This window comes from Pan troglodytes, chromosome 7 (assembly GCF_028858775.2).
Source record: "Pan troglodytes isolate AG18354 chromosome 7, NHGRI_mPanTro3-v2.0_pri, whole genome shotgun sequence".
Taxonomy (NCBI): domain Eukaryota; kingdom Metazoa; phylum Chordata; class Mammalia; order Primates; family Hominidae; genus Pan; species Pan troglodytes.
This window is the reverse complement of record NC_072405.2, coordinates 83406891-83419597: the sequence shown is the minus strand read 5'-3', so window position 1 is coordinate 83419597 and position 12707 is coordinate 83406891. Positions and strand designations below refer to the sequence as shown.

At 37.5% G+C, this 12707-nt stretch overlaps 1 long non-coding RNA gene across 1 annotated transcript in view; it reads right to left on the bottom strand.

Annotated features, from left to right (window-relative positions):
* Positions 1–8532: 8532 nt before the first annotated feature.
* The window catches only part of LOC107976346 (uncharacterized), a 158567-nt gene continuing 154392 nt past the window's right edge, over positions 8533–12707 (bottom strand). Inside the window, exon 6 of the long non-coding RNA XR_001720245.3 lies at positions 8533–10277. This is a non-coding gene — a long non-coding RNA (uncharacterized LOC107976346). The remainder of the gene's footprint in view (positions 10278–12707) is intronic.

Here is a 12707-nt window from a genome sequence, read left to right as displayed (position 1 = left end):
ATTAGAAATGCTATACTTAGTTTGATCACCCAACCATATATTATGTTTTAGACATGACATTGGTAATGAAAAATACTTTCAAAAAATTTACTAAAATTTAATGCAAAACACCCAACACCCAAATCTTGATTTCTAATACCTTCTCTGGTAAAAAGAACCAGGGATTTGTAATGTCAGAGGTAAGAGAAAAACGGTGATTAAAATAACCTCTATATTAATAGGGGTATGTCAAAGAGACAGAGAAGCCAATCAGTGTTAGTTGTTCAGGAACGTATTCTAACTTTAATAAAAGCACTACCTGAGTCTATTTATGGAATTTTAAAATAGCAATAATAACTTTTATGTATTTAGTAGTTACTCTATACCAAGCGATGTGTTAAGCACTTTGTTGAAGATTATTTTTTTAATCTTCACAGCAATCCTGTGATGATAATAGCTAAGTGACATCCAGCACTTGCTCTAAGCACATTGTACCCATTAGCTCATTAAGTAATCCCCCCATGTTCTTTTTTTTAATATTTTAACTTTTATTTTAGATTCAGGAATACATGTGCATGTTTGATTATATAGGTGAACTCATGACTCGGGGGTTTGATGTGCAGATTATTTTGTCACCCGGATACTAAGTATAGTACTCAACGGTTTTGTGGAGTTTCTTCTGAACCTCTCTCTCCTCCCATCCTCCTTCCTCAAGTAGGCCATAGTGTCTGTTGTTTCCCTCTTTCTGCCCATGTGTTCTCATTATTTAGCTTCCACTTATAAGTGAGAGCATGAGGTATTTCGTTTTCTGTTCTTGCATTAGTTCACAAGGATAATGGTCTCCAGCTCCATCCTGTTCCTGCAAAGGACACGATCTCATTCTTTTTTATGGCCTCATAGAATTCTATGGTGTATATGTACCACATTTTCTCTATCCAATCTTCCACTGATGGGCATTTAGGTTGATTCCATGTCTTTGCTACTGTGAATAGTGCTGTAATGAACATACATGTTCATGTGTCTTTATGGTAGAATGATTTACATTCCTTTGGGTATATATCCAGTAATGGGATTGTGGATCGAATGGTAGTTCTGTTTTTAGCTTTTTAAGGAATTGTCAGACTACTTTCCATGATATTTGAACTAATTTACAGTCTCACCAGCAGTGTGTAACTGTTCCCTTTTCTCCAGCACCTGTTATGTTTTTACTTTTTAATAATAGCCATTCTGACTGGTGTGAGACGGTATCACATTGTTGTTCTGATTTGCATTTCTCTGATTATCAGTGATATTGAGATTTTTTACATACTTATTGGCTGCATGCATGTCTTCTTTTGAAAAGTGTCTGTTCATGTCCTCTGCCCACTTTTTAGTGGGGTTATTTTTTGTTTGTATGTTTGTTTAAGGTCCTTGTACATTCTGGATATGAGATGTTTGTCAGATGTATAGTTTGCAAATATTTTCTTCCTTTCTGTAGGTTGCCTGTTTACTTGTTGGTGGTTTCTTTTGCTGTGCAGAAGCTCTTGAATTAGGTCTCATTTGTCAATTTTTCCTTTTGTTGCAATTGCTTTTAGCATTTTTGTCATGAAGTCTTTGCCAGTTCCTGTGTCCAAAATGGTACTTCCTAGGTCTTTAATCCATCTTGAGTTGATTTTTGTATATGATGTAAGGAAGGAGTCCAGTTTCAATATTCTGTATATGGCTAGCCAGTTACCCTAGCACCATTTATTGAATAGAGAGTTTTTCCCCATTGCTTGTTTTTGTTAGCTTTGTCAAAAATCGGATGGTTGTAGATGTGTGGCTTTATTTCTGGTCTATGTGTCTTTTTTCATACTAGTACCATGCTATTTTGGTTACTGTAGCCTTATAGTACACTTCAAAGTCAGGCAATCTGATTCCTCTGTCTTTGTTATTTTGCTTAGGATTGACTGGCCTACTCAGGCTCTTTTTTGATTCCATATGAGTTTTAGAACAGTTTTTTCTAGTTCTGTAAATAATGTCACTGGCAGCTTGATAGAAATAACATTGAATCTATACATTACTTTGGGCAGCATGGCCTTTTTTTTTTTTTTTGAAACACAGTTTCCCTCTGTCACCTAGGCTGGAGTGGAGTGGCATGGTCTCAGCTCACTAACCTCCACCTCCTGGGCTCAAGCGATTCTCATGCCTCAGCCTCCCGACTAGCTGGGATTACATGCGCACGCTACCATGCATGGCTAATTTTTGTATATTTAGTAAAGACAGGGTTTCACCATGTTGGCCAGGCTGGTCTTAAACTCCTGGCTTCAAGTGATCCGCCTGCCTTGGCCTCCCAAAGTGCTAGGATTACAGGTGTGAGACACTGCACCCAGACAGTATGGCCACTTTAATGATATTGATTCTTCCTATTCATGAACATAAAATGTTCTTCCATTTGTTTGTATCATCTCTGATTTCTTTGAGCAGTGCTTTGTAATTCTCATTGTAGAGATCTTTCACCTCCCTGCTTAGCTGTATTGCTAGGTATTTTATTATTTTTGTGGCAATTGTGAATAGGATTGTGCTCCTGATTTGGTTCTTGGCTTGGATGATGTTAGGGTATAGGAATGCTACTGTTTTTGCACATTGATTTTGTACCCTGCCTGAATCTTTGCTGAAGTTGCTGAAGGAGTTTTGGGGTAGAGACTGTGGGGTTTTCTCGGTGTAGAATCATGTCATCTGCAAACAAGGATAGTTTGAGCTCCTTTCTTCTTATTTGGATGCCTTTTATTTCTTTCTCTTGCCCAACTGCTCTGGCCAGAACTTCCAATACTATGTTAAATAGGAGTGGTGAGAGAGGGCATCCTTGCCTTGTTCCTGTTTTCAAGAGGAATGCTTGCAGCTTTCACCCACTCAGTACGATGTTGGCTGTGGGTTTGTCATAGATGGCTCTTATTATTTTGAAGTATGTTCCTTCAGTGTCTAGTTTATTGAGGGTTTTTAACATGAAAGGATGTTGAATTTTATTGAAAGCCTTTTTGGTATCTATTGAGATAATCATGTGGTTTGGGTCTTCAGTTTTGTTTATGTGATGAATCACATTTATTGATTTGCGTATGTTGAACCAACCTTGCATCCCAGGGATAAAGCCTACTTGATCTTGGTGGATTAACTTTTTGATGTGCTGCTGGGTTCAGTTTGCTCGTATTTTGTTGAGGATTTATGCATCTATGGTCATCGAGGATATTGCCCTTTAGTTTTCTTTTTTTTAATATAGTGTCTCTGCCTGATTTTGGTATCAAGATGATGTGGCCTCATCACCCTTCCAAACTGTATGAGGTCAACTCTACTATTTAATAGTGGATGATACCAAAGAACATAAAAGTATCATTGTTTACCCAAAGTAACAAAACCCACTGAGCTGGGATTTAAAGAAGGGCAAGAAAAGGAGAAGGAAAGGGGAAGCTCTGCACTTAACCATTTTCCTCCATTGCCTCATCGTGAGCCCGTAGGCTGAGTGTTATTTTCTAAACTTTTCAGATTAAACGACAACAACAACTGAGTCTCCAAAAGACATAGTTGTTTGTCCCAAATCACATAGTAAGTTACACAAACCATCCCAGGCTCCAGGCTTTATCTGACTCAGGTTCTTAACCACTGTTCTACATAGTTTCTTGACATTACAGATTTCTGGGACAACAAGATCTATATGTTTACCATATACTATACAAGTCATTATTATTCTATTTATCCCAAGTTTATCTTCTTCAAGTTTAAAGCATTGTCTTCTATTTTAAAAGTCCCAAATAGGATCAGCTTACAATATACCTTACTGAACAATAAGCTTCACCTTATCATACCCCTTGGACCTTTCAAAGGATGCACTGCTGGGTTTCTTGGTATTCTCCTTTAAGGCCTTATGTTCCACTAATAGTAACCGTCATTGTACCAAAAACAACTATATCCCTTTGATTATTTGTGTTTCTCAGATCCTGGACCACTCTGGTAGTTTTAGTTCATCCTTTAAGGAGAGTGACTTATATTGCTTGCACTATATTAAAATCACTCATAATTTGTGGCTTTGGTAAATTGAAAGAATTACTGTCAGCCTTATTTCCTGTACATTTTTGGTGATTCACTGTAGAAGCACAGCTACACACTGGCTGAACTCTTCAAGAAACAAGTTTTCTTTCCCTCTGTGTTTAATTCATAGGACCATGTACTTCGTCTAGGTACTTATACTAGGCAGCCTTGAGAATTCAGTTCTCATCTTACTGCAAGCTTCCTAAAGGAAAGACTGTTTCTTATGTATTTTTGTATTTCTCACAATGTCTAGTACAGTATCTTGTATTTTGTGGGTATTCAATAAAAGTTGGCTGATTTGAAGGAAGTTAATATATCATTGAGGAGAGTTTCCCCATCTTTTTGACAGAGAGAGCTCCAAAGTACATATTTTCTTAATCTTTGTGTTTCCCTCCTTGTAGCTTAGTGCTTGGTAGCAGACGGAAACCTTCAGTAAATGTTTGTTAATGCATATAGATGTTAATGCATCTAGAATGCATCTGTTCATACTTATTTGTGCAATCCATTATCACACAATTTACACTTTTTTTCAGTTTCATAAACATTTAAGAACATAGAATCAAATAAGCAATTCTGGTTTGGTTCTCTGTTCTGCCAATTACTTGGCATATGATCTTGGAAAATATAATTTGCCTCTTTAAGTCTCAGTCTCTTTACCTGTAAAATGAGGAAAATAAGATTAACCACCTAATTAAATAATTCTAAGGATTGTATGAGATAATAAATACAAAATAATATGTTTCTGGCACATAATAAATGCTCAAGAAATGTTTCTTAAACAATACTAATGTTAGTTATAAGGTAATTTAAATATATGACATTTAGAGATTGTAAATAGCTAAATAAATAGTGGATATAGTTATACATATTATTGTAATGATAGTGATGTTGCTATTGATGGCATAGAAAAGTCATAGAGCTAGGGAAACAAAGGAAAGAGAAAGGAGGGGCCTATTTAAGATGCTCAGTTAGAAAAGACAGTTATGTCTGTGTCCTGAAAGGGCTTCTGAAGTCAGGACATGCCCATAGGAGACCCCAGGAATCCTCTCCTCTCTCCCTCTCTAACCTTTCCCTTGGCCTCCTCTGCTTTTGCTTCTTGACCTGCTACACACCATCAGAACTTTTTTGTAGAATGGTGTGGGCTTGTTTGTTCATGCTTAATTCTTAGGAAAGCAATTCCAAATATGCTGCACTTTTCAAGAGATCTGTAGAGACTGGAATAATAGAGAGGATTGTGTTATTTAGCCAAAGAATAGCTTTTTCTTTTGTTTTTATCCATCAAGAAATGAATACTATCTGAGCTGAACTAAAATGCCTGAGTCACTGTTAAGTCACACATTCTGAGCATTTTTCCAGGGCCATGAAGGAAGCCATTCTGCTGACATAGGAAAAGCAGGGAAAATTAGAGGGTATTAAAAGTACATAAACATTTTAATGAATCTTCTGCAATTTTATGCTATTGTTAAATATGGCCATGTTAAACTACTAATAGAAATATGTTTTTCTGATAAACCAATAATATTTTGAGAAACATTTATCTAAATATGTGATAATAGTTGATTTATCAACTAAATGTTTAACTATACACACGCTTATTTAAAATCTGAATCAAATATTTTAACAACTACTAAAAAGATGTATTAAAAAGCAAGTAAATTGAGGATACAAGGAGACAAAAATCTCACCTACTTCCACCGGGAATCTGATTAGGTAGATTCTTCCTAGAGCTAATTCACCATGATTTTAAAATATCCTTTTTCTACAACATACAGTACAATATAATACATTAAAAAAAAAAACACTGGAAAGGCCATACTCAATAATGTGAACAGTGAAATTCTTTTAGTAAAATGGTTTAAGTGCAGTTTTCATTTTTAATTTCTGGTTTTTCAAATTGCCAACAGTAAGCATGTATTAAATTTGAGTGCTATTGCTGCATTGGCTATGGCTATCAATGGATTTCAAAATTTCTTCAAAAGAAAAAGCAAATGAGAAATTGTAAAAGAAATGATGTAAATTAATGTAATGTTAATAAATGATATAAATTAATCATACTCAGTGAAAAAGAAAACTCAGGCTTTACTGAGGGTGGCCAGTACAGTAGTATCATCTTATAAACGTACATAATAGTAAATTAAATTTTTGACATTTGGTAATTTAGCTGATATAAATGTAGGTTAGCTCAAGAAAAATTAAAAAGGATTACTCTGGAAAAAAAATTTCAAGGGAGAGAAATTATCTGTGTATTATTGGGATCTTTTTCCCACTTATTTTCTGGGCACAGGGGAGATGTGTCATGAGTAATGAAATGAAAAGTGTTTTATTCAGCTGAAATTTTCTTAGCAAGGAAACTAGGTTTACTTGGGAGAAATAATTTAATGGATGCAAGAGTGAAATGGGATAAGCCTGCCCTGCATTAGTCAAAGGAAAGATGTTCTGTTGAGCCCAAGAATGAAGGGGACCACGGAAAAGGGCGCACAGAAGCAGACATGGTGGAAGTCTAGTAGCCTGAGATTTGATCGCTAGATATTAATTACCAATAATAATAGCTAATACCTGTTAAGCATTTACCATGTGCCAGGCAGGTACTATACCAAGTCCACTACATGTTCTAAATCATTTAATTCCTCTAACTACTCTTAATGTTTGGGTTCACAAATTCATGATTTGTGGGAGATTGGTATATTGGGTTTCCTGTATAGACACTGACACCTGGAGGCAGAAGGAAATATGAGGAAGCAAGTTTGGGAACTGTACAAACCAGGAAAGATCTGGCAAATCCTATACAGTTTAGGATTAGGACAATTATAACCAGATCTTGATGAGAAAATAAGTTCCAACTAATATAAGCAATATACTTATCTGAAAAGCTTTTAGGCTGTAGAATAACAAAAGAAGAAAGTTTGTCAATTGTTTTTCCTACTAGAAGGGGGAAGAGAGGTCCAGTAGAAAGAATATTGGCTTTGGAGTCAGAAAAGCACAGATTCCAAGATTTACTCTGCCCTTCGCTGAATGTGTGACCTTAGGCAAGTCACTCAACTTATTTAAACAACACTTTACCTATATCTGGGGCCAGCTTCATGATCCTGACATCTTCACAATCACATAGGATGCTGAGCTTTGAAGGGCACTTGCCTTCGTTTAATGCTTTGCCATTGCCACCTTAAAATTCTTAATAATTTTGAAGAAGAGTCCCCACATTTTGTTGTATGCTGGCCCTGCTAGTTATCTAGGCCATCCTGCCTATCTAGAAATTGAGAATAACAATACCTACACCACAGATCAGCAGGAAATTTCCCAGGTTGAGTACCCATGAAGGAACCTGCCATACAGAACTCAGGATTCCTCCTTCTTGGCTTAAGCCACAAAACAGCTAAGACCAATGTACTTTTAGCTCCAGGCTACGATTCTTTGTCCGAAAAAAAAGCCGAGAGGAGAAAGAAGTGGAGAAAGAAAATGTCTACACCTAGAAAGCACCCAATAAACTACAAGAATGCACATAAAAATGTTATCATAGGCACTGTCAGGATCTACTGCCTAATTAAATGTGTTTCTAGCCCGGGAGTGTGATAGTGCCATTCACCTAGCCCAGGTTTCTCAACCTGGATGTCATAGGATGTTCAGCATACTGGCCTCTACCCACTAGATGCCAGTAGCAGACCCCTCAGTTATGGGAATCGAAATGTATCCAGACATTTCCAAATGTCTCCTGGGGAAGAAAGCCACTCCCAAGTGAGACCCAGTGACCTAGATGGTGAGGGAAAAAGAAGGAGCAATGTTGGCGCAGGACACCAGCCACAGAATCTTCTACTGAGATCAACATATAGAATGTTGGGCTACAGAAGCCATACTACCTAGAAGTTTCCTCCCATCTCAGCCATCCCAGTGGGCGTCTCCTAGGCAATGGGATTGGTGAATCACAATCTTCCACCAGGAAACTGCAGTGGAAAATAACTGGACAAAAAGGGTGCTGTGGCTGAATTACTATAGAATTAATGTGTTTTAAATGATATTTTAAAATACGGAAAGAGGAAAAGGCAGATTCAGAGTAGTGTTTTATGGATGAGTGCAGTGGCTCATGCCTGTAATCCCAGCAATTTGGGAGACTGAGGCGGGAAGATCACTTGAGCTCAGCAGCTTGAGACCAGCCTGGGCAACATGGTGAAACCCCATCTGTACAGAAAATACAAAAATTAGCAGGATGTAGTGGCGTGTACGTGTAGTCCCGCTACTTGGAGGGGCTGAGGCAGGAGGATAGCTTGAACCCGGGAGGTCGAGGCTGCATTAAGTTGAGATCACGCCACTGCACTCCAGCCTGGGTGACAAAGTGAGACCGTGTTTCAAAAAAAAAAGTAATGTTTTATAATATATTAATAGATGTTACATATGCATATATATGCATATAAACCTATACATACCTATGCTATACACACACACACACACACACACACACACACACACACACACACTTAGGAACAGGAAAAAGAATGGAAGAATATGCAGGACAATTTTAATTGTGGTTCTTTCTGGACAATTTTTATTTTCTTCTTTATGCTTATCTACATTTACACAATAAAATGAGGAAAATCTATAATAGATGTTATTTTTAGGCTGGAAATACATGAAATTTTAAGATATTAGAGTATTTTTCATGCAGTGAAAGATTAAAGAAATTAAAGCAATAGAGACAGAATTCCATTAAAAAAAATCTTACCCAAAACATTGATTCTATGGGCCGTGACTATTTCAACATTCTGAAAGATAAAACTAGAATAAGGTTTTGCTGCATTGTTTGCAATAGATTTAATTAAATAAAAAGTTTTATATGAAAGTCAGCAGGCCCTGACCATAGAAGAATCAATATTTATGACACAGTCCCGATCTTCTTGTTTATTCTTTGTGGTGTCATTATGCAGATGCTATATCAGATTAAACATCTGATTAAACTCAGGCGGTTGGGCTGACATTTTTTGGTATTTTGGAAAAGAGCAATAATCATTTTTCCCCACAAAGGAACTAGCAGGCTAGAGGTTAAAATCTGATTTTCAAAGGGACAGAATCAACAAGCAGAAATAACCTTGCACCCAAGCAAGGAGTAGGCATCACGAAAATGAAGGACTCTTTAATATGTATATCAGCTCTTTCACAGGATGTTCTAATAACATTCTTACTGTAACAAGCTTACAGTATGTTGATTAGATTTGGGTTAAAATTTTGAGACTACTCATCATTGAACAAATGACTTTGGCAAATGATTTAACTTCCCCAAATCTCAGTTCCCCATTTGTAAAAAAGACACAAAATTGTTTCTGCCTCATTCGGTTATTGTGAGGATTAAATGAAATAATTCATGCAAGACATTCATAATCTTAGCAATTATCATTATTACCATCATTAACACATCCAGAAAAGCCAACTTGTTGGGCAAAAGTTATTATGATAATTGTCACAGAGAAGGAATGCTTCTCCGATGCAGATGCCCATGGCAGTGACTGTAGTTCCCAAGGGAAGCAGCAGTAACTCCCATGATGCCCAAAGGCTCTGTCTGAAGCCAGCACAAGAGCTCATAATAAAGCTAACTATTTTTGGCAGCAGTGAACAAGCTCCTAGATAATAACTTCCATCCCTCACTTTTCCAAGTCTCATGATTGTAAGGGAGGCAGACAGAAGAGGAAGGTGTTATTAACCTAATGACACTCTCACAGGTGCAACTTGCTTTTCATAGCATCAAATCTCTGCATGACCTCCAGTGCCCTGAACCACTCACTCTTTCCCTCCCACAGAGTCCTCCACATCCATGCCTATAACTGACTTCACCTAGCCTGGATGCCATAGCTACCCATCTCATTCACACATTCAGTACCAACTAAAAATGCTATATATTTGGGAGTCCCTGCTCCTTCTAGCTGGCCAGTCCCTAGTCTATTTCATCCACTCCAGGACCAATGAGTACTGCTTTATTCAGGTTCACTTGTTCATATGGTAAGTATTTATTTAACAGCTAATAGAAAATAATATATACTAGGTGCTGGGGTTGGGGGAGTGGCTGTCAGAAAAGGCAACACATATTCTTTCTTTCACATCTTACAAACTACCAGGGAAAAACAGATATCAAACAAGCAATTATAAGCATGCTTATCTGTCAGTGTAGAATCACTGTCCATTTGGTTTTCTTTAAGGTATCTGGAAAAGCATGACCATTGAAGGAGACCAAGCTGGGATCTAATCTTTGTTCTGCTGTGTTCTTGCTGTGTGACCTGGGGCATATAAATGTTACATTTCTGATCTTTAGTTTTCTCATGTTAAAAAGTAGGGATGAAAAATACCTATTTCACAGAATTTCTGTAAACCTTAAATAAGAGAGTGCAGGAGAGGGCTGTGGTATCATAAAGAATCTGTATGGTCTTTGTTCCAGATTCATGGGACAGAGTTCCAAAAATTCTCAGAATGTTCGCGGTGATTATCCTAATGAGTGATCATCCACATTATCCTAATGAGGGGACTCGTGGTAGGCCTCTAGATAACTTTAGAATGGGGACAGTCACCTTGAAAGACTAACCACACAATTAGAAGTTTGGGGCTTTCAGCCACCTGACTCCAAGGGAGTGGAGTGGGGCTGGAGACAGAAAATTTGCATTCCATTTCAGACCTCATTCTGTGTGTCTCTTATTTAGCTAGCACTCCTGACTTGTATTCTTTGTAATGAAACTATAATTCTAATTATAGTACTTTCCTGAGTTTTGTGAGCCATTCTAGCAAATTATTGAACTGAAGCGCTCATGAAAACCCCAAAATGTATAGTCAGTCTTTCAGGAGTGCAGGTGGTCTGGGCACCCCCCACCTCAGTGCTGCTGGTGTCTGAAGTAAGAGCAGCCTTGTCGGAGACCATACCTTTAACCTATGGAGCCTGTACGACCAACTCCAGATGGTTAGTTCCAGGACTGAATTGCAATACATCCAGTAGGGCTTGAAATGGACTAGGGGCTCAGATCAGTACCCAGCCACGTGATTGGCCATTTGTACCTGCCAATTACCTCATGACAACACTCCAATTCCATTACACCCACTTCTATCCCTAGTTCCATTATCTTTTATCTCAAGTGGCCGCTTGAAGAGTTCTCAAACAAACATAATCACGTCCATAAGGACCATGTTTTATGAGCACCACATTTTAGCGCATGAACCAAGACAGGGAAACAGATGGATAGAACGCTGGAAGACCGTGCATCTGACAGTTGAAACTCTTAGAAGCGCCAAAAAGAAGCTTAAAGGAAAAGAGCCAGCAGAACATTTTGTAACTTCATTAACTGTTTGATGTTGAGAAAATCTGCAATGTCACTGCATCCATCCTATAAATTCAACTGTAGTTCTACAAATACAGCCTACTGGCTCATTACCAAAGTATGACTTTCCCAGAACCGATATTAACTACAATGGCTAATATGGTCAGCAACAAATAAATCTTCTCAACTGAAACCGCGTATTTGTGGTTAACAGTCTAATCTTTTTAGAAGTCTTTTGGCATTGTTTATCTTCAACTCTGCCAATACACACATACCCATCACTTCAAAGACTCTATTCTACTGCTGTTTCAGCAGCAGATGAACTGTAAATATATAAACGTCACTGTAAAGACCAAAATAAAATTGTGTTGAATTTTTTTAAAAAACCCAAATATCAGTTCCATTTTGGAAGACAATCGCAATCTCTAGAACCTGTTCACAGTTATTTTCCCTTAGGAGCTATTATGATTTAGAAGATGTAAAGTTTCGGGTGGGAGTTAGGAACTGTTAGTTCTCATGCTGATTCAGCTGTGGGTCCCCTGGACGACCTAATTCAGACTTCTTCATTTCTCTAGTTGTCTCCAAAAGTGGAATAAGTAATCACAACATGTCGTACTGGGACATTATGAGAATAAAGAACAGCCAACCCTAAGATAGCAATGGTTGTTAAAATTGACAGATCACCCAAATGTGTTGCTTTAATGATACTTTCATATATGTGTGTATATATATATATATATATATATATATATATATATATATATCCCTTTATTTTCCCATATGATTCTTTAACAATAATTGGCTCATTAAAAAATAGAAATGAAGGCTAATTTAATATTTATTTCTTTTGCCTAGTTTGTAGTGAGAGTTGTAAATAATAAAAATTTCAGTGGCCAAAAGGCAGGTACAATGGGACAAAATAAATAACTTCAAATCATCCAGGAAGCATTGGCTCTGAAATGACTGAAAGTGTACCTAACTCAGTAGCTGCTCTTCCTTTCCCCTTGCGTCTAACTTTCAGGGGTGCCCTAAGGGCACCTGACCCACAGTTCTCTTTCTCACCTTCATCACTAGCTGTAGTCTGGGGCTGAAAACCACTCTAAAGCAAGAGCTTCACAGCTGTAGATCTCTTCAACCACAATTCATTTCTTCTCCACCTAAACTACCATTTTTCTCATTTCCATAGAACCTATTCTCATAATGATCCCTAAATTCTCAAAATTCCATGTTCTACACTCATAGCTCCAAGTCTCATTTTACATGTCACTCTACTTAGGCTGAGCCCCCAAATCAGACATTTCAATTAAACACTAGCTGGCCACCAAATGTGCCTAACACTCTGGATCTTCTGTGCTTTCCACCAGTCCACTTGCCAGGCTGCAAAATTTCACCGAGCATGAAAGT